The sequence below is a fragment of the Prionailurus viverrinus genome, chromosome X, assembly GCF_022837055.1.
Source record: "Prionailurus viverrinus isolate Anna chromosome X, UM_Priviv_1.0, whole genome shotgun sequence".
NCBI classification, from domain to species: Eukaryota; Metazoa; Chordata; class Mammalia; order Carnivora; family Felidae; genus Prionailurus; species Prionailurus viverrinus.
The window spans coordinates 96,916,204-96,942,580 of record NC_062579.1 but is presented as its reverse complement, the minus strand read 5'-3'; the positions used below and the strand labels follow the sequence as shown (position 1 = coordinate 96,942,580).

The following is a 26,377-nucleotide window of genomic DNA, read 5'->3' as shown; positions in this document are numbered from 1 at the left end:
AGCTCAGAGCCTGGAGCCTGCTTTGGATCTGTGTCTCCCTCTCTCTCTGCCCCTCCCCACTCACACTCTGTCTCTCTCTCAAAAATAAACATTAAAAAATTAAAAAAAAATTAATAAAACACATTTATCAATGGAAATCTTCATTTTGTCCTTATAAATGCTTTTGGGGGGGGTGGAAACTAAACCTTATAATTACACAAAATAAGAACTAAAATATGTCAGAAATCATGTAGTATCTTAGTGGCCTGGGAGTAAGGACATTACAAAAATGTGATTGGGAATAAAAAGAAACTGAAATAATGGACTCTTTTTAAATAAAATCCTTTTGGTTCTTTGTTCTTGCATACTATTGTTCTTACCATCTTTTCTTTACTCTTGCATCTTCCTTTGTTTCTATATTCATTCATCTTGGCTTGGATCATTTAAAGTAACCTATAGCTCACACTATACATTGACTCAGTGCCAATGTGCATTTGTGATGACTGGATTTACCCTTAATACCTGACAGTATACTCTTTATTTACCATTTATCCTTGTTATCTATTACCGATCTCATTCATCCTGGCCTCCCAAGTTTTATTTCCTACTATTCTCCCAGGGCTGCAAAGTTGACTGAAGAGGTGCTTACTCCTTTTCAATACCCACAGTCTCTAAAACACCCTGACCTACTTGTAAACTAAAATAATAGACACATTTAAATTTTCCTGCATTCTATTTTAGAAGATTATAAACCATGACGTTTTTTAATTTATTTATTTAAATTCAAGTTAGCTAAAATACAGTGTAGAACCTTCAGTGTAGAATTCCTTCAGGAGTAGAACCTATTGATTCATCACTTGCATATGACACCCAGTACCCATCCTAACAAGTGCCCTCCCCAATGCCCATCACCCACCTAGCCTATACCCTCACTAACCCACCCTCCAGCAACCCCCAGTCTGCTCTCTGAATTCAAGAGTTTCTTATGGTTTGTGTCCCTCTCTGTTTTTATCTTATTTTTCCCCTCCCTTCCCCTATGTTCATCTGTTTTTTGTTTCTTAAATTCCACATATGAGTAAAATCATCTATTATTTGTCTTTCTCTGACTGACTTATTTTGCATAGCATAATACACTCTAGTTCCACCCACATTGTTGCAAATGGCAAGATTTCATTCTTTTTGATCACCAAATAATATTCCATTGTATATATACACTACATTTTCTTTAGCCATTCATCTGTTCATGGACATTTGGGATCTTTCCATAATTTGGCTATTGTTGATAGTACTGCTATAAACATTGGGGTGCATGTGCCCCTTTGAATCAGCATTTTTGTATCCTTTGTGTAAATACCTAATACAGCAACTGCTAGGTCATAGGGTAGTTCTATTTTTAATTTTTTGAGGAACCTCCATACTGTTCTCCACAGTGACAGCACCAGTCTGCATTCCCACCAACAGTGCAAAAATGTTCCCCCTTTTCTGTATCTTCACCAACATTTGTTGTTTCCTGAGTTGTTCATTTTAGCAATTCTAATAGGTGTGATGTGGTACTTCAGTGTGGTTTTATATTTCTCTTATGATGAGTAATGTTGAGCATCTTTTCATGTGTCTGTTAGCCATCTGGATGTCTTCTTTGGAAAAGTGTCTATTGATGTCTTCTGCCCATTTCTTCCCTGGATTATTTGTTTTTTGGGTGTTGAGTTTGATAAGTTCTTTATAGATTTTGGATACTAACCTTTTATCTATATGTCATTTGCAAATATCTTCTCCCATTTTGTGTATACCTTTTAGTTTTCTTGATTGTTTCCTTGCCTGTGCAGAAGCTTTTTTTTACCTTAAAGTCCTAGCCTCAGTAATCAGATAACAAAAAGAAATAAAAGTCATTCAAATTGGCAAAGAAGTCAAACTTTCACTCTTCACAGAAGATATGATAATGTATGTGGAAAACCCTAAAGTCTCCACCAAAAACTGCTAGAACTGATACATGAATTCGGCAAAGTCACAAGATATAAAATTAACATATAGAAATCAGTTGCATTTCTATACACCAATAATGAAACAGCTTATAGAGAAATCAAGCAATTGATCCCATTTACAATTGCACCAAAAAACATAAGATACCTAGGAATAAACCTAATCAAAGAGGTAAAAGATCTGTAAACTGAAAATTATAGAAAGCTTATGAAAGAAACTGAGGAAGACACAAAGAAATGGAATAACATTCTATGCTCATAGATTGGAAGAACAAATGTTGTTAAAATGTCTATACCACTCAAAGCAATCTCTACATTCAATGCAATCCTTATCAAAATAACACCAGCATTCTTCACAGAGCTAAAACAAACAATTCTAAAAGTTGTATGGAACCAGAAAAGACCCCAACTAGCCAAAGCAATGTTGAAAAAGAAAACCAAAGCTGGAGGCATCGCAATTCCAGACTTCAAGCTGTGTAACAATGTTGTAATCATCAAGACGTTATGGTATTGGCACAAAACAGGCACATAGATCAATGAAACAGAAGAGAAAACCCAGAAATGGACCCACAAATGTATAGCCAACTAATCTTTGACAAAGCAGGAAGGAATATCCAAAGGAAAAAAGGCAGTCTTTCTAGCAAATGGTGCTGGGAAAACTGAACAGTGACATGCAGAAGAATGACACTGGACCACTTTCCTACACCATACACAAAAATAAATTCGAAATCACTTAAAGACCTCAATGTGAGGCAGGAAACCATCAAAATCCTACAGGAGAAAACAGGCAGCAATCTCTTTGACTTCGGCCATAGCAACTTCCTACTAGACTTGTCTCTGGAGGCAGGGGAAATAAAAAGAGAAGTTAACTATTAGCAACTAATCCACCATCTTTTTACCTGAATGTGGTTCATTTTGGTTAAAGCTAAGTTGCTGATGAGGTCTCAGTTGCAGGTGGAATCCTCAAAAACCTATTAATTTCACTATTGGAAAAAAATATTTATCTTTGTTTAGGTACCATTGATCCCAGTTTATATTTTTTCTTTAGAAGGATAAACAGAATAAAATTGAATCAATAAGATCTATCTCAATTTATAGAATTCAAGGTGTCATCTTCATATTGTTTAATAAGAAATTTAACGTTTCAAGCTCAACTTCTAAGGTAGCATAAATTAGGTACTGTTCAAACTGAACACTTATATAAAGGAATAAGAGGAAAGGTTACTAGGCTGATACTTACAAAACAGATAATTAAAAGAAGATGAACCCTAGAAAGCACACCAAAAATTGATTGCCACAAAAGAGAGGCAGAATACTTTGGAAGCTACCAATGAGCAAGTGCACAAACCGAAAATATCTTAACTAGAGAGAGACATGAAACATCTATAGAGAGAAAAGAATATAGGACTTTCAAGCATTGCCATATTTTGTTAGTTGGGAATCTTTTTGGAAACACATTTGGCAGGAGACATAAAATATTAAAATGCTTTTATCCAATAATCACATTTTCAGAAATTTACCATGGGGAAATGATGCACAAATACACCAAGATGATCATTGTATTTTAATTTATGTTTATGAAAAAAGTAATCAACAAAAATCTTCAATATTATAGGAATGGTTAAGTAAACGATATTTCACACATGTTATATAATCATTAAAATAATATTATAACTATTTAACAACAAAGGAAAATGTTAAATGAAAAATATATGTAATATTATGCACACAGTTGTTTGCTATTGAGCAGATATATATGATTATGAAAACTGGATTGGAATATCTCAAAAGCAGTTATTTCACTAGAGTTCTGGACTTGTAGGAAAAAATTTTTTTCCCCTTTCTTGATGAACTTTATATAATATTCTGTGTATATTTTAACATAGGTTTTAAAAGCTGCCTGTACTATTGATGCCTCCACATGACCTTTACCTAGTCATAACTGCATTGCAAGCCAAACACATTTGCCACACTGCTTCTATAGGTCTTCAGTATGCCAAAGAAAAGAAATACTGGAACCAATGAATTACCATAAAAATGCCTCAATATTATCTAAGAACTATGATATAGTCTATATACAATCTTCTTTTCTTGCCCAAATCCTTCCAAGAACATCAGTTATGCCCACTGACTCTGTTTCTGCTTGATAATGTTATGGAAACTTGTCATATTGAAAGTCACAACCTTTCCTTCAGTTATCCAGTAATGTAGCTGAACTCCTGTTAGCTATTTGTTAGGTCCTCATCATCCAATTCCATGAGAAACTCCACTCTGTATAGAATGCTATTAGGTATTTTACATTTATTACCATTTAACCCTCATAATAATTCTATGAAGACTAAAATATTGTCATTAATGGAAAGAAGTTAAAGCTCGAGTAAATAAAATAAATTATTTAAAATTACACAGTTTAGTAGAACTATTTTTTTTAAACCCAGAACTGTCCTACTTCCAAATCAGTTTTCTTTCTAATACAACTTGCTGGCTATCCCTTAAATCCCCTCCTCATCTTCATTCATTTACTAAGTATCTACTATGGTATAGACACTGGTGAACTCAGGATACATGAATAAATGAAACCGTCTTGTTTTCACGGAGGTTTAGTCTACCCTGTCCTTTGCCATTCATTCACTCTTTCATGTATTTGCACATTATTCAATAAGCAACTACTATGTGACAGGTACTTTTTGTAGGAAATATAACATAAACTATTGCTTCATTATAACAGAAGATAAAACAGTAAAAAGTATGCAGCCACAATAAAGACATAAACATGTGGATAAAGCTGTTCTAATGCCAGACAAATTCCTTCAAACGAATTAGAAATATCTAAAAGCAATAAAACATGTAATCACAAAGAAACATTCTTAAAAGACAATGTGAGGCAAGGTTAATAATAATCCCAAGTAGGAAAGCCTAACAGCAGAAAGCCCTACAACTTATATCATTGACATAGGATTTCATACATGTTTATTACAGCAAAACCCAGCTGACCAACCAATACACATGCAGTGACTTTAACTTTGCCTTGTGTTTTTTTTTTTTACCTTATGCTCCTTTCCTCACTTTCTTCAAACATTTGTCTTGACCTTTAAATTTTACTTTCTGCAAAATAATACAGTATTGGATCTTATAAAAAGAGAAGCCTAACTTTTCAACATATGTGATCCTCTTACTGTATTTCATTATCACTAGAAAAAATGTGTATACTTTTTCATCTCCAGAAAAATATATAAATAATAATTTCTCAGCAGAGTGGTTGAGTTGTGATTTTTTTGCTTCTTGTCTGCTTACAAGTGAAAAAGAAAAGTAGAAAAAAAAGAAAAAGAAAAATAGGCTGAACAGTATGCGTTAAAATCTCTCATTTGCACACAGCTGGCTATAGGTGGAAAATCTCATCAGTAGCAGTGGGCCATAATGTTTTTTATTATCATATAGGAAACATAAAATTTTTAAATTTCTTCACAAGTTTTGCAACAAGTGTATCATCATGGTTCTGAATAACAGAAGCTGTACACTAATCTGATTCTCCTGTATGTGAATGTTCAAAAATGAATCTTTCTCTTCCTCACTCTCACTCTTACTCTCCTGTTCCCCAATATTATGGCTAATTTAGTAGACAAGGTCAAGATGAACCATCAGAAGCAATAACTGGGTTAAATATGTGGGTAATGTGATAAAGATCTTTAAAAGTGAGGGCTATTCCAACTCTTAAGATAAGGTAGGACCATTTGTTATGATGTTTATTTCTCACAATTTAATTGTTACCAGATTTACTAATAAGACTCCATCACAATTAGATTATTCTGCTTACTTTCTCTAGATTATTGTTTTTAAATCAGCTATAAGTCTTCATGTTGTTCAGGTGTAACCACCTCATACTGCTCTGAAGGAGTGTCTATACTGATCTGACATAGTTAGCACTGATAGCTTGGTGCATTGTAAAGAGCTTCAGATTTCGGGACAGTTTTGGCCAAATCCTGCATCTACCGTCATCAGCTGTATTCTCTTAAGCAAGTGTGTCAGAGATCGATAGAGTGACTGTCTCCCAAAGTTGGATGCAATGGCTTCTGTTACTTCTTGTTTCCTCAACAAGGGGAATATGAAATCATCTTTGATTTTATAAAAATTAGTTGCATCATGTTAGTGCTAGAAAGAGCTGTTTTTTTTTTCAGTGTATATAAGTTTAAATATGTGTACAAGCATATTTATAGATGCCAAGTAACTAAAAAGGGGGCTGGGGCAGTAATTAAGCTATTATCTCTCAGCTTTAAATCACCCTTCTGTACTCTGTAATGCTCACACCAGGACTCTGCACACATTTCTGCTTTGCTAGCTGTTTATATGTTTTTTGCCAATATGGGCATGACTGGGAGACTACAAGGCTGACAGAAAAATAAGTGACATGCTCCCTCCTGCTTAATTTCTGTTGGTTTCATGTTGATTCCTGTTCCTTTGAGTCTCACACCTCTCCCCAGCAAGCTTCTGCACCTCAGAAGCAGCAGGTCTTTTCCATAGTCACAGATATGCCATTTTTCCAATACTTACAGAATCAGCCTCATCCCATCTGCTTCCCTTTCCCCCAAGTAACCAGTACACTGCATATTCTTCAGAGGTCTGAGAATCAGCACCATGGGGCCCTTCCTCTAGGTTTGTAGATTTAATAATCCCAACCTCTTCTACATGTGGTAGCTGTTTCCTGTAGTTGCTAAGTCCACAATAATTTAGTATTATCTTTTTACTTTTTATACCTGTTATTATTCCTTATATTCAACTGACTCTGCTCAAATAACTAGTGTGGTTTTTGTCCCTTTTTTGGACTCTGAATGCTACAGCAAGGTACTATATTTTCTGGAAATTCAGTTTCCTCATATAAACATAGGGATAATAATGCAGGAAGTCCTCATTGTCCAAGAGTAATTAGCACCAGAAAAATCCACTCAAGTGAATGCACTTTAAAAGAAGACCAAAAATACATTGCAAATTGTGAATAAAATGTTTGCTTGGGACTAACCTTGAAAAAGTAATCGAAATTATATAAAGCATTTACCTTACATTTAACAAAGTTGCATTTATAATTAGAACTGGGTACTACTTCTCAGAACAAAGATTTATTTGATGCTGATTTTTACTTTTCTTGTACATACATGCAATTTTTCTGAAAAAGTGTATAGTAACATATTATACCCTGATTTTTTTTTTATTTAAATTCAAGTTAGTCAACATATTGTGTTGTCTTGGTTTCAGGAGTAGAACCCAGTGATTCATAACTTACATATGACACCAGTGCTCATCCCAGCAAGTGCCTTCCTTAGTGTCCATCACCCATTTAGTCCATCCCCCTGCCCACCTCCCTTCCAGCAACCTTCAGTTTGTTGTCTGTATTTAAGTTTCTTATGGTTTGCCGCCATCTCTGTTTTTATCTTATTTTTCCTTCCCTTTCCCTGTGTTCATCTGCTGTGTCTCTTAATTTCCACATATGAGTGAAATCATATATTATTTATCTTTTTCTGACTGATTTATTTCACTTAGCATAATACACTCCAGTCCCACCCACATTGTTACAAATGGCAAGATTTCATTCTTTTTGATCACCAAGTAATATTATATATATAATGTATATATAATATATAATATATATGTATATAAATATATATATATATATCACATCTTCTTTATCCATTCATCAGTTGATTGGCATTTGGGATCTTTCCATAATTTGGCTATTGTTGATAGTACTGCTATAAACATTGGGGTGCATGTGTCCCTTCGAGCCAGTATTTTTGTATCCTTTGGATAAATACCTAATATAGCAGCTGCTAGGTCATAGGGTAGTTGTATTTTTAATTTTGTGAGGAACCTCCGTTCTGTTCTCCACAGTGGCTATACCAGTCTGCATTCCCACCGACGGTGCAAAAGTGTTCCCCTTTTCCGTATCTTCACCATTTGTTGTTTCCTGTGTTGTTCATTTTAGCCATTCTAATAGGTGTGAGGTGGTACCTCACTGTGGTTTTGATTTATATTTCTCTGATGAGGAGTGACGTTGAGCATCTTTTTATGTGTCTGTTAGCCACCTGGATGTCTTCTCTGGAAAAGTATCTATTCATGTCTTTTGCCCATTTCTTCACTGAATTATTTGTTTTTTGGGTGTTGAGTTTGATAAGTTCTTTATAGATTTTGAATACTAACCCTTTATACTATATGTCATTGCAAATATCTTCTCCCATTCTATTGGTTGCCTTTTAGTTTTCTTGTCTGTGCAGAAGCTTTTTATCTTGATGAGGTCCCAATAGGTCAGAGTAACATATTATACCCTAAACTTTTAAAAACTTTTTCTGTGTACTCATTAATAGGGTCATTCTGAAAAAAATATTCAAGGATTTTATCAGTTTTCCATAGGACTCTATCTTCATTGTTCTGGTCAATGTTCCCTTAATCAACAGTTAACTGGTATATCTCTGCAAGATTCCCACTTGTCATTGATTTTACAAGTAACTGCCAATATCATTTTCATTCACTTCATGAAATTTTGCATCTTTTGTACAATTTAAATTTTATTTTTTTAACGCTTATTCATTTTTGACAGAGTGTGAGTGGGGGAGGGGCAGCAAGAGAGGGAGACACAGAATCCAAAGCAGGCTCCAGCCTCTGAGCTGTCAGCACAAAGCCTGATGTGGGGATTGATCTCATGAACCATGAGGTCCCAACCTGAGCCTAAGTCGGACGCCTAATTGACTGAGCCACCCAGGTGCCCCTTAAGTTTTACATTGTGATAAATTTGAATGTGTCTGCATTAATATAATGGATTATGACTAGGATAGAATGGAAAGAGAGGGATGCTACTATTTTTCATAGAGGGATAATTAAGTGGGTGTTAATTTTGTACAGTTAATTAGTGAATATTTTTGCATTTTTGTTATGTTTGATTCTCAAGAAACCTTGAATTCTTGGCTAGCAAGGATTACCTATATATAATTGGTAGGATTGTTGTGTCAAAAGAAATCATGCATAAAATTATTTATCACAGTGCCTGAACCACAGTTGGTCATAATAGTTGCCATTATTACATTTTAACAATTGTAATAACATATATTTTATATTATTTCATATTTATGCCTTATTATACCTGACTTGATCCGATTCTTTAATGAGAAAAGGTTTAGATAAGAAGACAGAAAAAAAACGTGGGTTTACCAACCTCCATCAAGAAATAGAAAGTACACTTTTATTGGAGATATGCTATGGTTACTTCTTCACCTTTAAAATAAAATAAGGCCTTTATTGAAAAGCCAGTTTGAGACAGAAACAGTGTCCAGGTATTTATCTGTAAAGATATATCAGTTTTTGGAAACTGAAACTCCTATAAGGGGACTTAAGATTATGTTTTCAGTGCTCGCTGTGGCAGCACATATACTAAAAAAAGATTATGTTTTCAATTCATGGATAGAGTTAAAGAGAAGTAGCAAGGTAATAAAATGGAGTTAGAAACATATTTCCCAATGTTCTAAGAGAAACTAACATGAGCCATAATGTTTTTACTTTGTTTTAAATGGAAACAGGTCTGCTTGAACTTTTGACATAAAAACACTTACTATCCTTACTGCAATTCTAGGGGTTTGCTCATGGCCTGCTGCTACCTAATAAGAAGAGGTTGAAGAAAATTGAAACATGAATCTCAGGAGATGAGTATATATGTCAGGTGTGTTGAGTTAAATTTGTATTTCTGTCAATAAAAATACATTAGCACATGTGAATGATTTCTTATATCTAAAATTTTTCTTTACTTTTTTAAAACACAGAGCTGATGATTTCTGTAACAGCTTCAGCCTTATATTTCAACAAAATCTCAATACAATAAAATACTGTGTGTTACTAACATCAGTTTGTAATCATTGTGGTTGGGTTTGCCTCCATTTTATTACAGAAATGTGCAAATCAGGTTTACTAAGGACAGACATTAAGCTTTGACAATATAGCATATTTATCATTTATTGTCTTCTAAATTATTATATTTTTCCTAATTTAAGTGGGTTGTTATCAAGATCAGACTTAACAACTGAGGCTGCATCTATATGATTAAAGTGCCACATGACAAATAAATTCAGTCAAATATGTCATATATACAACAAGAACATAAAATAAACCATCAGCTGAACCACACTTAATATTATAAAAGTATCAACACAATACCAAAGACATTCCACAAAACTGTTGCATAATGACACTCAAAATAACTGGAAAATATAATGAGTTGAATTGTTTCTTCAAAATCAGTTTCCCTCCTGGACACAAGTATTTCTTTATGAAATTATCCCTTCTGTCTGTCCTCAGGCCTATATATTCAAATCATTCTGGATTCTTTTCTTTCTCGAGAGGCTCAACGATAATCTGGCTATGAAATTCATGACTTTGCTTATCATAAATGTTGATTTGCACCATCTCTCCTTCGCATTCCATCAGTCACCAAGTCCTCCTTTATTCCCCTTGTCACAGCCTTGTTCAGACCCTCACCACTGCCTCCTTGGATAGTTGTCATGATCACATGATCTCTTAACTAGTTTTTTTGCCTTCAGTCTTTCCCCATTTACTAGCCAGTAAACTTCATAAAACACTATTTTGTACACGTTACCCTCTCTTTAAGTCCTTCAGTGGCCCCTAAGTGCCTAACAAATAAACCTGTAATTCTTCAGTTTCACATATAAGGTCTCTCACAATCTGGTCAAAATCTTCCTATACACCTCTGCTTTGCAGAAGTGCTCTTCTCTGCTGTCTTATTTAACTTCTTACCCTAGCCTGAAACCTTTAATGAAACTACAAAGATTCTATGAAGGCTAACAGGTTTGCACCACTGCTTAGTGTTTCCCCCAGTTACCTTTCAGCAACTAAGGGTAGTGCTGTCAAATCCTATTGTAAAATTAACATTTACTACCTAGCACATTTGTGGACCTTTGTATGATACTTAATTCAATATATCATTTCAATACAAGTATTTACTATAGATGCACAAGTAGTTTAGACTGCAGCTGTCAATAGCAACTGTCATACCGTTGGTTATTTTGACCTCTCTAAAACCTTAATACACTGGGTGCCCTTTGATTCAAGGAAATATACTAAAGTTCAGAAATGTTTTTCATGGCACTGTAGCAAATGCATTTCATGGCACTGTGTCAAATGTATCTCTCTTATGTTTTGTTCTGTCATTTCTAGTGCCAAGTTGGAAAGCCAAAACATTATTTTACAGATTTCTTACTACCAAGCAATGCCATAACCTTTTTTTCTTTATGTCTTATGCTGCATCTTTCTTGCAGGCAAAATTAGCATGAGTTTTGAGGTTTACCAATGGTATCAATACAGTCTAATCAAAGTTGTATTTCCTATGATGCATAGTCGTCTTTATAGCAATCCAGCTCTGCAACAGTCTTATAAATAGTAGTGATTGTGTTTTATTATAATTTCTCCAGTCCAGATTGATTATTTAATATCCAAAATTTACAATGAAAGTGAATCATTTAAAAGTAAGCTGACTGTTCAATGCATGTTCACCATTTTCTTTAAATATAGCTTGGTGTAAATTTTTCCACAAACTGTCAAATAAAAATATTGCAGTGAAAAAAAATCATTTTCTCTGTGCTGTTAAGATATTGTTTCCTCAAACTAAAACACTAGAAACCTGACTTTTTTTCTTCTTTCACTTCATAAAACAGTGAGAACAAAAACAGGATAAAGCCCATAGCAACAAGATATTTCTTTTACCATCTGTTTGATTTGTGTTGAGTTTAAATTGCTTGTATTTTAGAAAGGAATCTGTTTTCTATCTTCAAAAGGATGCAATCCAACATCCCTCAGCTGCTAATTTTTAGCATTTAGAGGTCCCCTTGGGCTGCTGTCAACTACAACTTATTGCACAGGTACTTTTCACTAAACTCATTATAAAGTGATTAGCCTCCAGCAAGATAGTGCAAGGCTACAGCCTGCTTGCATTATATGTGGCTTTGCAACTGAATTTTGTACTGTCAAATCTCATCAGATAGTGAGTAGAGAATGACTCTTGGGATTCAACACATGGAATTTGGAGAGGGATCTTGTCACTTCTCCTTTAAAACATAACTTTCCCAAAAGATACGTGCACACATACACAAAAACACAGGCACGCACATGTGTGCACACATGCACGTAATGTACATCATTAGTTTAAAATAGATGCCATTCTCAGCTAGCATCAAACACACTTTTAAAACCCATGAATTATTTTTCAGTTTACTCTTTATTTTTTTAAGTGTTTTTATTTTATTTTAAAAATTTTAATGTTCTTTCTAATTTATTTTTTGGAGACAGAGAGGCAGACAGACAGACAGACAGAGTATGAGTCGGGGAGGGACAGAGAATGGGAGACACAGAATCTGAAGCAGGCTGCAGGCTCTGAGCTGTCAGCACAGACCCACAAACCGCGAGATCATGACCTTAACTGAAGTTGGACACTGAACCGACTGAACCACCCCCAAACGCCCCTCAGTTTAATCTTTAAATCCAAAAGCTAATTAAGTAGTTCTACCTTGATTCTATGAATAGTTATTAATTTATGTAAGGGTGCTGCTTTTTATTAGCACATTTAAGTTGACAGTGCTTCTTACCTTAAGGTTCCAGTGTTAGTCAATATTTGGGTCTGATAGGCTGTCTCAGTTTCTCCATTGAAACTAAAATTAGTTATGCAGAGGCAAGGATTATTAGAAGTAGAAGGTTTAGTTGGTTATTTATTTCCAAGCCTCCCAAATGAAGTAGGTGTAATTCCAGCTCTCATATTCACCATTGCCTGAAACTAGTGCTACAATGTAATACTGAATAGTCTACTAGAAGCTACCTCAACTACATTGTCCAGTTTATATTCTTTAATTCCTGTCCAGCTCATATGGTAAGGTTAAGCTCATAAGGCACCTGTAGAAGTTTCCAAACATAAGAAGGAAGCTTGTACAGTTATTGGAAAAAAACACATAACTTCACATTCCAAATTTTCTCATGCTATGACAACTTAAGTATAAAGGCTAACTCAAAACAAATGATCTACTTTACATATAAAAATCTAAAGTTATTTCCTTATTTGCTATTTTGTCTGTGGCTTAAGCTGAACTATTTATTTTATAGATGGGACTGATTTTTTTAAATGCATAGATTATTTGCATATGGGTTTCATTTTGCAATAAAATTCTTTTGCATATGGAATTCATTTTGCAATGAATGGGTTGCATTTTGCAATCTCTCACCCTTGCTCAAAGATTCTGAGTCACTAGAAAGTTCTTATACATTGTCTTTTCACAAGGTACTATGTGAAGAAAGCAGGATGTGGTAGATTAAGCACAAAGATTTTAGTATCAGACAGATTCCTGTGGGCCGTTGTTCCTTTATTTTCAATATGAAGGTAATGCAAGTAACACAGGTTGTTATTGTGAGGTTTTATTTTATATATATATATATATATGATATATATATATCATATATGTATATATATATTTCAACATCTATAAGTATGTATATCCATGTGTATATTTTTTCCTAGTACACAGGAAACACAAAAACTGTTATTATTACATGTTAATTTTATAATTTTTGGACTATATTTATTTATTAATATTTGCATTTGTTATGAAATATATTAATCCAAAAACAAATGATTAGTGATGTAATTTAATGTGTAAAAAATGCATCCTAGATACAATATATATTTTTATTCTCTACACTTCTGATATACATATCAATATAGATATATAGATATACATATGCCACTAATAATGTTTTGATACTTATAAAAAGTGAATTATGGGAGTAATTACTTTCTCAAATGAAATAGAATATTACTCCCTTCAAATATAAAAAATGAAATAAAAGTATTCTTTAACTCTCCTGTTAGAATCACAGATATTTTTGGCATTCACTATGTATAAATTCTTTCATTCTTTCATAGGTTTCCAATCTATTTTGCCAACCTCATCATGTACCACCTCCCAATGAACCCTAGGCTCTAGCCACACTTTTATAATTACTGTTCCCTGTGTACTGTTAACAGCAAATTATTTTAACTATTTTCTTATACTGAACCATCCTTGTATTTTTAAAATGAACCCTGGGTTTGATGACTAACTCATAATTGACTTAATTTGATTTTTAGTTAATGCTTTTGCTTCAATATTTGTGAGTCAGACAAAGCTATTGTTTTCGTTACCAAGCTCTCCTTGTTAGTTTTCAGGTATTAACATGTGTTGTTTAAAAGAAGAGGAAGAAAAGAATGTGGAAGCTTTTCTTCTCAATTTATTTTTGGGGGCAGTTGAATAATACTGGAATTATCTTTTGCTTATAGTGTTAATAGAATTTACCATGTGAAGCTATCTTGGCTGACTTTTTTTGTGTGGGGGGGGATAGGTAATCTGACAATATTCTCCATTTATTACAATATACTTCACTCTTTTTAGTAGGGATTTATAAGTATATCATTTGAAGTTAAAATGGAAAGTTCAAAAGTATTAAAAGCCAGAAATTATTCATAATTTTGACTCTGCCAAGTGGAATTAGAGGTAGAGGTTTGGACAGTAGGATGAATTTTTTACTTTTTCTTTAAATCTTTTTCTGTTATGTATTGTTTTTATATAAAAAGTAAAAACCACTGTTTTAATTTTAATAAAACTAGTTTAAATATCTTTAAAAGATATTTTCTTTCAACGTTTATTTATTTTATTTTTTTGGGACAGAGAGAGACAGAGCATGAACGGGGGAGGGGCAGAGAGAGAGGGAGAGACAGAATCGGAAACAGGCTCCAGGCTCTGAGCCATCAGCCCAGAGCCCGACGCGGGGCTCGAACTCACGGACCGCGAGATCGTGACCTGGCTGAAGTCGGACGCTTAACCGACTGCGCCACCCAGGCGCCCCAAAAGATATTTTCACCAGCTGTATGAACATAGTTACAAAATTGGATGTATTTACTTCATATGTTCTATATATCTGTATTATTTGAATGTTTATGGTGAATTTGCATCACATTAGCTGTTCAAAAAAGCTACAATATGTGGGTTAAAAATGCAAACTCCTTAGAATACAAAATTTTTTGTTATCTGGCACTGCACTGGCTCCCTTATTTTTATCTCTTACCTATACCCACCCTCATTCGAGTCATGTTTACCTATGTACATGCAGTTTAACAAAGCATATCTTCACAACCTCACACAATATGTTTCTTTTATCTGGAGTACCTTCCCTAGTCTCCCTGCTTTTTATTCTAGCTAACTCTTACTCAGCCTTGAAACTTCAGCTTTTGAAATACACCGCTTAGAAACTGGGGTCCTGTACACCTCTGTGTTCCCATAGAATGCGATATCCTAACAGATCATCAGACTCTACTGCAATTGTCTATTTACTTCTCTGACACTCATTTGATTTTGAATTGTATGTAGTCTGGTTCTAGAGCACAGAGATAAATGTTTGGTTAATCAATGATATATGTTTGTTTTATACACATACCTACATGTATGTATATATATATTTCCAAACCTCTTTCCAGTAGAATCTTTGCTTTTAAATTGTTACATGTTTATTTTATATACTAGCCAATAACAAAAGCAAAGTCTTAGGTAGCTTTGTGTGTTCTAATCCCATAACACAACTACTTTCACATGTTAAAAATTTCGTTGACATACATATAGTATTTTTAACCATCATTTCATGCCTTGATTACCCACTGTATATTCATATCTCATAAATAAATAAAAATTTATCATTTTACTGTGAAAAAGACCCTAATATTCACCATTAATGACTATTTAGTTTGTCCTTCTACCAAGTCCTTATAGGAATGTTATAAATTATATCTTGGCCTTCACCCAGGAAATAATTATAGAGGGAGTTTTGAGAAGATTCAATGTTTCCCCAGAGAGAAGAAAAAAACATAATGACTTTGTAACTCTGTGAATTGATTCTCCAGAAGTGGAGACTAGTTTCCATTGAATTTTCAACATTTCCCTATTGTTTCTCATGTTAACAAAGAACACATTCATTTATTCCATTTACATTGAGCACGAACTATGTGTCAGGCTACACTAAGCCTTGGGAATACATTATTGCACTTTAAAGATCATTTATAAAATACAGATCAGCATTATTGACACAATCTTTTGCTATAAGTTGCATAGCAACAGCAGCAGAAATATTAGCAGCTAAAACATATTAAGTACTTAATACATACAATGTGCCATTTATAGCAGTCTAAAGATAAAGTTGGCCCTACCTTCACCGAAACACAGGGAAGGAGGTCCATCCAGAGTCTCTGCCATCTTCCCCATCCCATACAAACTCTCAGGTACTATCTTTGACATGTTTAGGCTCCTTACATTTAAAACACAATTAGTCCTTATTTCTCAAGTCACTTAATTTTGAATACATAGTTTCCTTGAACTATTAGAAATGTTAGGACCAAGAGATGGGGACCAGACTTAAATATTCCAATTATATGGGATAAGCCAAAGAGAACTCAGACATTTATCCAAGATTAGCTTCCTATTTCAACCTCAAGTAACATATTGCCCAAGGCAAGGCAAATCTTGCAAGTACAGTAAAACCTTGGATTGCGAGTAACTTGTTCTGCAAGTGTTCTGCAAGATGAGCATATATTTCTAATAAATTTTAACTTGATAAGCAAGCAATGTCTTGCAGTATGAGGAGTAAGTGATGCCAAACATTGCATGATCACAGCTAAGCCACTTTTACATAGTGCTTCTATCTTTCTCTTGCTGAGGGATTCTGGGTATTCATCTCCCATGCTCAGGTGCTCAGTCTCAGGCCGTAGTGTTTGGTAGAAATCAGTGATTTTTCAGAACATTGGAAAGTGTCCACAACTGGCACTAGTGTATTTTTGTCACTTCAAAGCAACAGTACTTTGCTTTTCAATACAAGAGTAAGGTTAAGAATGCTTTGCTTCACTCTAGGTAAAGCTGCCTGCAGATATAGACCCTTTCCTCTGCTGCCTTATTGCCAGTTACTTAAATACAGTATATGACAAGAGTTTATTAATACTGTACTGTAGTCAACATCTGTGTGAGGTCCCAATAGTTCATTTTTGCTTTTAATTCCCTTGCCTTTGGGGATGTGTCGAGTAAGAGATTGCTACGGCTGAGGTCAGAGAGGTCTTTTCCTGCTTTCTCCTCTAGGGTTTTGATGGTTTCCTGCCTCACATTCAGGTCCTTTATCCATTTTGAGTTTATTTTTGTGAATGGTGTGAGAAAGTGGTCTAGTTTCAACCTTCTGCATGTTGCTGTCCAGTTCTCCCAGCACCATTTGTTAAAGAGACTGTCTTTTTTCCATTGGATAAAGCTTCTGCACAGCCAAGGAAACAATCAACAAAACTAAAAGGCAACAAACCAAATGGGAAAAGATATTTGCAAATGACATATCGGACAAAGGGCTAGTATCCAAAATCTATAAAGAGTTCACCAAACTTCACACCCGAAAAACAAAGAATCCAGTGAAGAAGTGGGCAGAAAACATGAATAGACACTTCTCTAAAGAAGACATCCGGATGGCCAACAGGCACATGAAAAGATGCTCAACGTCGCTCCTCATCAAGGAAATACAAATCAAAACCACACTCAGATATCACCTCATGCCAGTCAGAGTGGCCAAAATGAACAAATCAGGAGACTATAGATACTGGAGAAGATGTGGAGAAACAGGAACCCTCTTGCACTGTTGGTGGGAATGCCAACTGGTGCAGCCACTCTGGAAAACAGTGTGGAGGTTCTTCAAAAAGTTAAAAATAGACCTACCCTATGACCCAGCAGTAGCACTGCTAGGAATTTACCCAAGGGACACAGGAGTACTGATGCATAGGGGCACTTGTACCCCAATGTTTATAGCAGCACTCTCAACAATAGCCAAATTATGGAAAGAGCCTAAATGTCCATCAACTGATGAATGGATAAAGAAATTGTGGTTTATATACACAATGGAGTACTATGTGGCAATGAGAAATAATGAAATATGGCCCTTTGTAGCAACGTGGATGGAACTGGAGAGTGTTATGCTAAGTGAAATAAGCCATCCAGAGAAACTCAGATACCATATGTTTTCACTCTTATGTGGATCCTGAGAAACTAAACAGGAACCAATGGGGGAGGGGAAGGAAAAAAAAAAGAGAGGTTAGAGTGGGAGAGAGCCAAAGCATAAGAGACTCTTAAAAAATGAGAACAAACTGAGGGTTGATGGGGGGTGGGAGGGAGGGGAGGGTGGGTGATGGGTATTGAAGAAGGCATCTTTTGGGACGAGCACTGGGTGTTGTATGGAAACCAATTTGACAATAAATTTCATATATTTAAACAAATAAACATAACATTTTTTCCACAGTATAAAAAATGATGTTTCAAGGAATAAGATACAACTAAAACGTAAGACATTTAGGGAGAAATAGAACAAAAATTAAGGAAAACATTGAAAACAATTTTAAAGTATTTTTTAAAAACCTAAAGAAATAAAGTAATACCATCTTTATGGAAAAAAGAAAAACATTTGTGTGAGCATATACAATAGCCCCCTGCAGAAAAAGGTTGAAAAGAAAAGCAGTAAGAAGGAGATGATTATGGTGGAAGTTAAGAGGGAAATCATTGAGAAATATGAACGAGGTATACGAGTGGCCGAAATTACAAGATTTTGTAAGAAGTCTATGTTGACCATTTGCACACTATTAAAGAAGAAAGAAGAAATAAGGATGCTAGATGCAGCAAAAGGAGTCACAAGAATATCAAAGCAACCACCATGTCTTCTGGACGATGTAGAAAAGTTGCTTTTGGTTTGGATAAATGGGAAGCAACTAGCAGGTGATACTGTGACCGAGAACTTTATCTGCAAGAAGGCAAATGCCTTGTACACCAACTTTGTAAGTAAACTGCCAAGTATGTCAACAGAAAATGAAGAAGTCTTCAAGGCAAGAAGGGGATGGCTTGATAACTTTAAGAGGAGAGGTGGCATCCATAGTGTTGTGAGACACGGACAAGCTGCGATTTCGCATGCTAAGACAGCTGAGGCATTCGCTGAGTTCCAGAATATCATCATTTCCGAGTTTTACTTGACAGAGCAAGTCTTTAACTGTGATGAGATGGGGCTTTTTTGGAAAAAAGATGCCTAAGAGGACATACATTACAGAAGAAGAGAACGCAATGCCCACGAAATGTCACAAGCCCACGAAAGACCGTCTCACCCTCTTGTGCTAATGCAGGCAGGGATTTCAAAGGCAAGCCCCTGCTCCTGTATCATTCCAAGAATTCATGAGCCTTCAAGAAATGCAAGGTGCAGAAGAGTCAGTTAAATGTTATGTGGAGGTCCAACAGCAAGCTTGGGTCACTCATATCTTATTCATTGAGTGGATCAATGAGGTCTTCAGTCCTGCAGTGAAGAAATACCTTTTAAGAAAGAATCTGCCCCTCAAAGCCTTGCTGGTTATGGATAATGCTCCTTCTCATGCTCCAGGCCTTGAGGATGACTTACTGGAGGAATTTGAGTTCATTAAGGTCAGGTTCCTTCCTCCCAACACCACTCCAGTCCTCCAATCCATGGATCAGCCGGTCATTTTGAATTTAAAAATTTTTTTTCAACGTTTTTTATTTATTTTTGGGACAGAGAGAGACAGAGCATGAATGGGGGAGGGGCAGAGAGAGAGGGAGACACAGAATCGGAAACAAGCTCCAGGCTCCGAGCCATCAGCCCAGAGCCTGACGCGGGGCTCGAACTCACCGACCACGAGATCGTGACCTGGCTGAAGTCGGACGCTTAACCGACTGCGCCACCCAGGCGCCCCTGAATTTTAAAAAGCTTTACACCAGAGCACGATTTCAGCAATGCTTCAAGGTGACTAAAGGAACAAATCTTACCCTCCAAGAGTTTTGGAAAAATCATTTCCACATCGTGAACTTCCTCAAGATCATCGATAAAGCCTGGGATGGGATCACCAAGAGAACCGTCATCTGCTTGGAGAAAACTGAGGCCTGATTGCATTCTCGGACATGACTTAGAGGGGCCTGCTCAATAACAGGAGCTGCCAGTTGTCAGTGAAATCATAACCTTGGGGAAGACCATGGGACTGGAGGTGAAAGAGGATAAGATTCAAGAGCTGGTGGAGGAACATGGCCAGGAGCTGACCACTGACAAATTTATGGATCTGCATCGCGAGCAACAGCAAGAGGCTATGGAGGAGATCTTGTGTGCAGAGGAGGAGGAGGAAAAGTGGAGGAATCCCTCACTCCAAATGAGATTAGGGAGATGTGTAAAATGTAGGAAACAGTACAAAATTTGTAGAAAAGCACCACCCAAATAAGGCTGTAGCACTGTGAGCGATGAATCTGTTTAATGACAATGCAATGTCACACTTCTGCAAAATCCTCAAAAGGAAGCAAAAGCATGTGTCATTGGATAGGTTCCTTTTTAAAGTGGCATGAAAAGAAAAAGATTCCATTGAGCCAATAGATAGCAGTGATCCGTTAGTGATAGTAAAAGTCGTCCTACACAATAACCCCCTTCTCTTGTCTCCCTCACACCAGCCACGAAGGTTTTCAAAGGTAAATGCAAGTTATTTATCTTTTTTTTTATATTTTACATTTTCTTTATTATTTTGTATTATATTACAGTATTGTAATCATTTTATATGAATATTTTTGGGTTGTGGAGCAAATCATCTGAGTTTCTATTATTTCTTATGGGAAAATTCGCTTAGATATACAAGTCCTTTGGATTACAAGCATATTTCCTGAATGAATTATACTTTGCAAACAGGGTTTTACTGTATTTTCTGTGATCTGTATAACAGAAGATACCACACTTGAAGGGAGAACAAGAAAGTAGAAAACAAAATTACAGTGGAAGATAAAACAGACTCTCCTCAATCTAGTAGGATATGGAAAGGGAGAGGCAATGTTTAAAATGATTTCAGGGGCGCCTGGGGGGCTCAGTCAGTTGAGCATCTGACTTCAGTTCAGGTCATGATCTCGTGGTTGACAAGTTTGACCTTGCGTAGGGCTCTGTGCGGGCAGCTCAGAGCCTGGAGCCTGCTTCAGACTCTGTGTCTCCCTCTCTCTCTGCCCCTCCTCTACTCATGGTCTGTCTCAAAAATAAATATAAACATTAAATTTTTTTTTACTAGGCAAAGAACTTTATTAATCTTGTTTCAAACTTTATTCCCAGGCTTCTTCAGCTTAATTAGCTGCAAAGAATGAATTGTATATAAGCAAAACTGAAAAGAGCTGCAGTGTCCAAGGGGCTTGGGCTTAAAATATTAGAGATCTAGATTTTATCAGATTCATGAACAAAATTTTTAAAAAGCAGTCATAATATAAAATAGCAGCTCCCAGTAACTTCTTCAAGTTTTATCATCTTGAGAAGTTGACTCAATTCAGTTTGCTTCATTCTTGGAAGCTTCACCCAAATTCTCAAGATCTGGAACTTCATCATCACCATCCTCTCCGTTAGAAAGTGGTGCCTTTCCATCCACAGATTGGGCAGAGCTTCAGCCAGCTTTCTTAAACTTTTCAGACTGTCTGCACCAAGTTGGTTTAAGATACTGGGTAGCATTTCTGTCAGCTGCTTTGTCTCAGCATGGCCTGTAATGGTGAAAGTGTTCGCTGCCAGGGACGCCTAAACTTTAGGGTTGTTAAAGTGGACCACTGTTCCTTGGTTTGTGCACATATTCACTTCTTCAATACCATAGATATTGTTTACCCCTAACTTCTTTAAGGAGAACTGAAGTTTTTTATCATCTGCTGTAGCTGTTCTATGAACCACCTTCTTTCAGCAAGCAGTTCCTTTCCCACCAATGTGTACTTGTGCTTGCAGTTGGCGAGTTTCTCTTGGTTCATGATAGTTTCTTTCATCTTGTTGTAGCAGAAATGGGACCGCATGAGAGACTAGGGTTGGTGCTCAGGGGGTCTCGGGTGGACCAGCTGAGATTCAACATTAAAAAAAAATTTTAATGATTTCAGTAGTCACTTTTTCTTTAACCTTGCTAATAATTATCAGGAACATGTGATTGACATTTTAAAATATTTGAAGAACTAGTCTTTTTCCACTTAAATTTATTTTTGTTGTTCAGAAATTTCCAGGTTCCCTGAATTTTTATTCAGAATTTTGAATATATATTATGTAATAATATGTTATATTAATAATATATGAGATCATTGTTACCAAAACCCGAGTTCAGCTGCCCATCACTCCAAAGACCAATACTCAAGAGATAAGTTTTGGTTGGAAAGGAATATGAGTTTTATTCAGGAGGTTGGCCACCTGGGGAGAAGGTGACTCTTGTCCAAAGGCCAACTCCAAGGTTTCTGCCTGGCCCATGGGTTTTTCTTTTTAAATGTTTATTTATTTATTTATTTTTAAGAGAAAGAGATAGCGAGCAGGTGGGGAATGGGAGGGAAGAGGGAGAGAGAGAATCCAAGCAGGCTCCATGCTGTCCGCACAGAGCCTGATGCAGGGCTGGAATCCAGGATCCTTGAGGTTTTGACCTGAGCTGAAACCGAGTCAGACGCTTAACTGACTGAGCCACCCAGGCACCACTGGCCCAAGGGTTTTTAAAGGCATTTAGGGTAGTTAATCAATAAAGGGAGTACGGGAATACCTAACATTTCTTGATTATGTGCAGCCTCAATGGTGCCAGCTACAGATATTATCTCAGTGCTTGAAGCAAGGTGATCTGGTTCCTTAGTGCCTGAGGGTTGTACAGAGGTGCTCTGTTCTTTCTAGGAAAGAATGCAGGATCTATAAATATAAAAAGAAAGGTTAATCAACCATGTGGGCTAAAGGTGCTTGCTAAAGCTTAAAAGACTACTAAGTTGGCCAGAGGGTCCTAGGAGGTTTCATCATTATATACCATTAAATATAATTTTAAATCTATCTATCTATCAACAAAGTGGTTCCTCCACAGCCCCTTAGGCAGGACCAGGATCAACACCTGTTTCAGGGTTCCAAGCAGTCTGCATAAGGCACCCGTTGATAACAGGTTCAAGATCCAGGCAGTCACTCAGAGACTGGGCACTGCGCAGAGGCCTCAGATCCAGCAAGTGTCCGCACTGCAGGCTTCATCCAGAAGCAGTCAACCACTGTGTCATTCCCGCCAGGGTTCCCAACCAGGTCTGAGCTCTGGGGAGGTTTGCTCAGAAAGCAATGGACCAGGCTTGGTGCCCAGGGCCTTTGTTGAGGCCTCTGCTCACAGTCCGAATGAAAGTTCCCGCCCTTTGAGACCACCTGGAACAAATGTGGGGCTACCTGGAGCTAAGTCACCAGGAAAACCTGGGTCCTGGAGAAGGGCCTCTGACTCCTCTCCCATGGCTCCACTGGTCCTCCAGTGATTTGGGATATTTTGCTAACAGTTTTCAAATTAGCTCTCAGTGGCATGAAGATAGCTACTTCATAGCTACTTCTGGAAGATTATGAAGATAGAAACAAACATTATTTTGCCATGAAGTGGAATTACAGATTCAACACTGGACTGGATCAAACACAATGAGTAGTAACATTTCAGCACAGAGGGGAAAAACTTACAAACAAGCAAAAAATCTTGACTGAAATGAAAAGAAAAATAACTTCAAAGGCACCTGGGTGGCTCAGTCTGTTGAGCTTCTGACTCTTGATTTCAGCTCAGGTCATGAACTCAGGGTTTGTGAGTTTGAGCCCTGCATGGGGCTCTGTGCTGGCAGCGCTGAGCCTGCTTGGGTCTCTCCACCTCTCTCTTTGTCTTTCTCTCAAATAATATTAATAAATAAACTTTAAAAAAAACTTCACTTCAAACTTGAGCTTTCTGCTGGGCTATAGTGATCTCATTAGCTGAGCAGTTGCACTTTAAAGTAGATGAAAATGCAAAAAGTCTACAGCCTGGTTACTTGCTGACTGAGAAATAACACTGATACTTGAAGACAATTGAATTGACATACATATGTAATTTTATTTAAATAACGATGAGGCTGGTAATTCCCAGGGAGCCCATTTTGTCTGGGTAAGAAAGTTGCTATTCTGGAATTTAATGAAAGTGAAAGTGTCAGGAGTATGGAGACAGAGAAAATGTACTTTGTGTGACTTTGCAGGACAAAGAGAAGGAAAACGTCTGCACCAAAGAATCAAACAGTGTTGCAATTTTTACTTTTTATCAGACAGAATTCCCAAGGGAGGCTTGGGAAAACAATGATAAAATATGTGTTGTAATTGGTACTCTGTTGGACCAAATGGTCTCTATTGTCCAGGGGGAAGATCCCAAGTTCATCTCCTATCAGATCTCTGTGGTAAGATCAATATTTGACTGTATTTTTAAAGCGAGAGACTAAAAGGCTAAAATTATTTTGGACAATCTGTTTCCTGAAAATTAAAGAATAAGAAACATTCCAATAGCAGTTGTTACCTATATTTCTTAAGAGTAATGCTGAGTTAACCAAATATACAGAGAATGTGACTCTCCTCAGGGCATGATTTTAGAAGTACCAGATATGCCTCTTTTGTAAAACAATCCCTCAGTTTTCTTTTGAGGTAATCGTTTTGAATGTTTTTTCTAGTATTATTTTTCTGATTCTAAAGTTAAAAGTTTCTCAGTATACATAATTTAGAAGATACACAACATTTCAAAAGGCAAATAATCATTCATCACCACATGCAATCTGCTAATTTCCTTTAAGATTTCCTTTGTTGTCGCATTAAGAGGTGTTCCTCACTCAAATATTGCACAACTAGTTCCTTATATTTTCTTTTTAAGATTACTTATTAAACATTTGTCTTTAATCTGTATTTTGGTGACTGGTGATAAGTAACTATGTAAAATTTGGTAAATAACCAATTGCTCTAGCACTGTTTATTGGCTTATCTTTTCCTTTCCTAATATAATATAATGCCACCTGTATAAATTAGTGTTTGTACTTACATTGGAGGTCATTGGGAACTATTTTTTCCCATTAAACTATATTCTTGCATTAGTAATAAGCTATTATACTTTTTTAAGCATTGTAGTGTATCTTCTCAGCTATTCCAAAAGTTTATTCTTTTACATGGATGTTAACATCACATTCTCACACCCTCTTCACCCTCCAAAATAATCATTGTTATTCATGTTATTTTCATAGCAATTATCCATAAACTAGAGAATAATTGATATCTTTACAATATTTAGTTTTGTGTTTTTTCCCATCTATATAAAGGGTACAACCCTCCCTTGCCCAAGTCTTTGTTGCTGCTTCAGCTGAAAACATCTTTTCTTCTGCTCTTCTATAGCTCATTTTAAAGTCTCAGTTTAAATGTTTCACTGTAAATGTTCAAGTCTCAGTTTAAATGCCACCTCTTCAGAGAGGAAATCATTCTTTGAACACTCAATTTAAGTAACTCTACCTCCAACAACTACACACTGAATCACATTGCCTTGACTTGTTTCTTTTGTAGCACATGTAACTTGTAAAAATTATCTTATTTCTATATTTGTTTACCTGTTTGTTTCCCCAGCCAAATAAATAAAAATCATAAAGGATTTTATCTGTCTTTTTCACTGCTTTGCCCCCATCATCTAGCACAATGTCCAGTAAACACTGATATTCAATAATTATTCACTAAATGAACAATGAATGAGTGAATAAATTCAGCTTAGACAAAACTCCCTCTGCTTTATGCTTGATGTATACTTTCTCTACCAAGTCTAGCACTGCTACCATTGGTTGTTGTGTAGAGTGTATCTAGAGCATAGTGTGGTATCTAGTGAGTATTATCCAGATTTCCAATGGCATGCCATTCCCTAACTCAGACTCTATTACTGACACTATCAAATCAAAATTGTGATCTGGCCCTTTATGAGGTCCTTCAGTCTCTTCCCACTTCAAGATATTTCACAGAGATCTCTCAGAGTTTATGTTGTAGTTGGCTCCTTGGATGTGAGGCATCTCCTCTACTATTTTGTTTTTCTTTCACTTCATTTGAATTCTAGAAAAATGGCTTCTGGGCCATCTTTTTGACAAGACCACATATTAATTATAACATTGAATTCCTCTATACCCCAACTTATTATTTTTTAATTTATTCTGTTTATGTGATCTGTAAAATAGTTGCAGGGCAATTTAAAATGCCTTTCTATAAATATGGTGGTTTTCTTGATTTTTCTTATAGTTCCATTTATTTAAAAATACATTTAAAATTATATTTCACTTGGTGCGTTACAGCTCTTGAGTATTGAACATTAACATTTATTTTTAAATTTTATTTATTTTTCTGGCTTAGTGTGATCAATGCCTTTAGAAATTCAAAATTTTTCTGGAGATTCAAAATATTTCTAGGTGTTAAGTCTGTTTTACCTCTCTGTCCCCCTTTCTTTTCTCTCCTCCCATCCCACAATAAATTTGACTATTAGGCCATCTCTTATTCTTTTTAATGTCTATTTTTGA

General features: G+C 36.0%; 1 pseudogene; it reads right to left on the bottom strand.

Moving 5' to 3' along the window:
• Positions 1–21,241: 21,241 nt before the first annotated feature.
• LOC125157424 (transcription factor BTF3-like) lies at positions 21,242–21,829 on the bottom strand (annotated as a pseudogene).
• Positions 21,830–26,377: the final 4,548 nt, after the last annotated feature.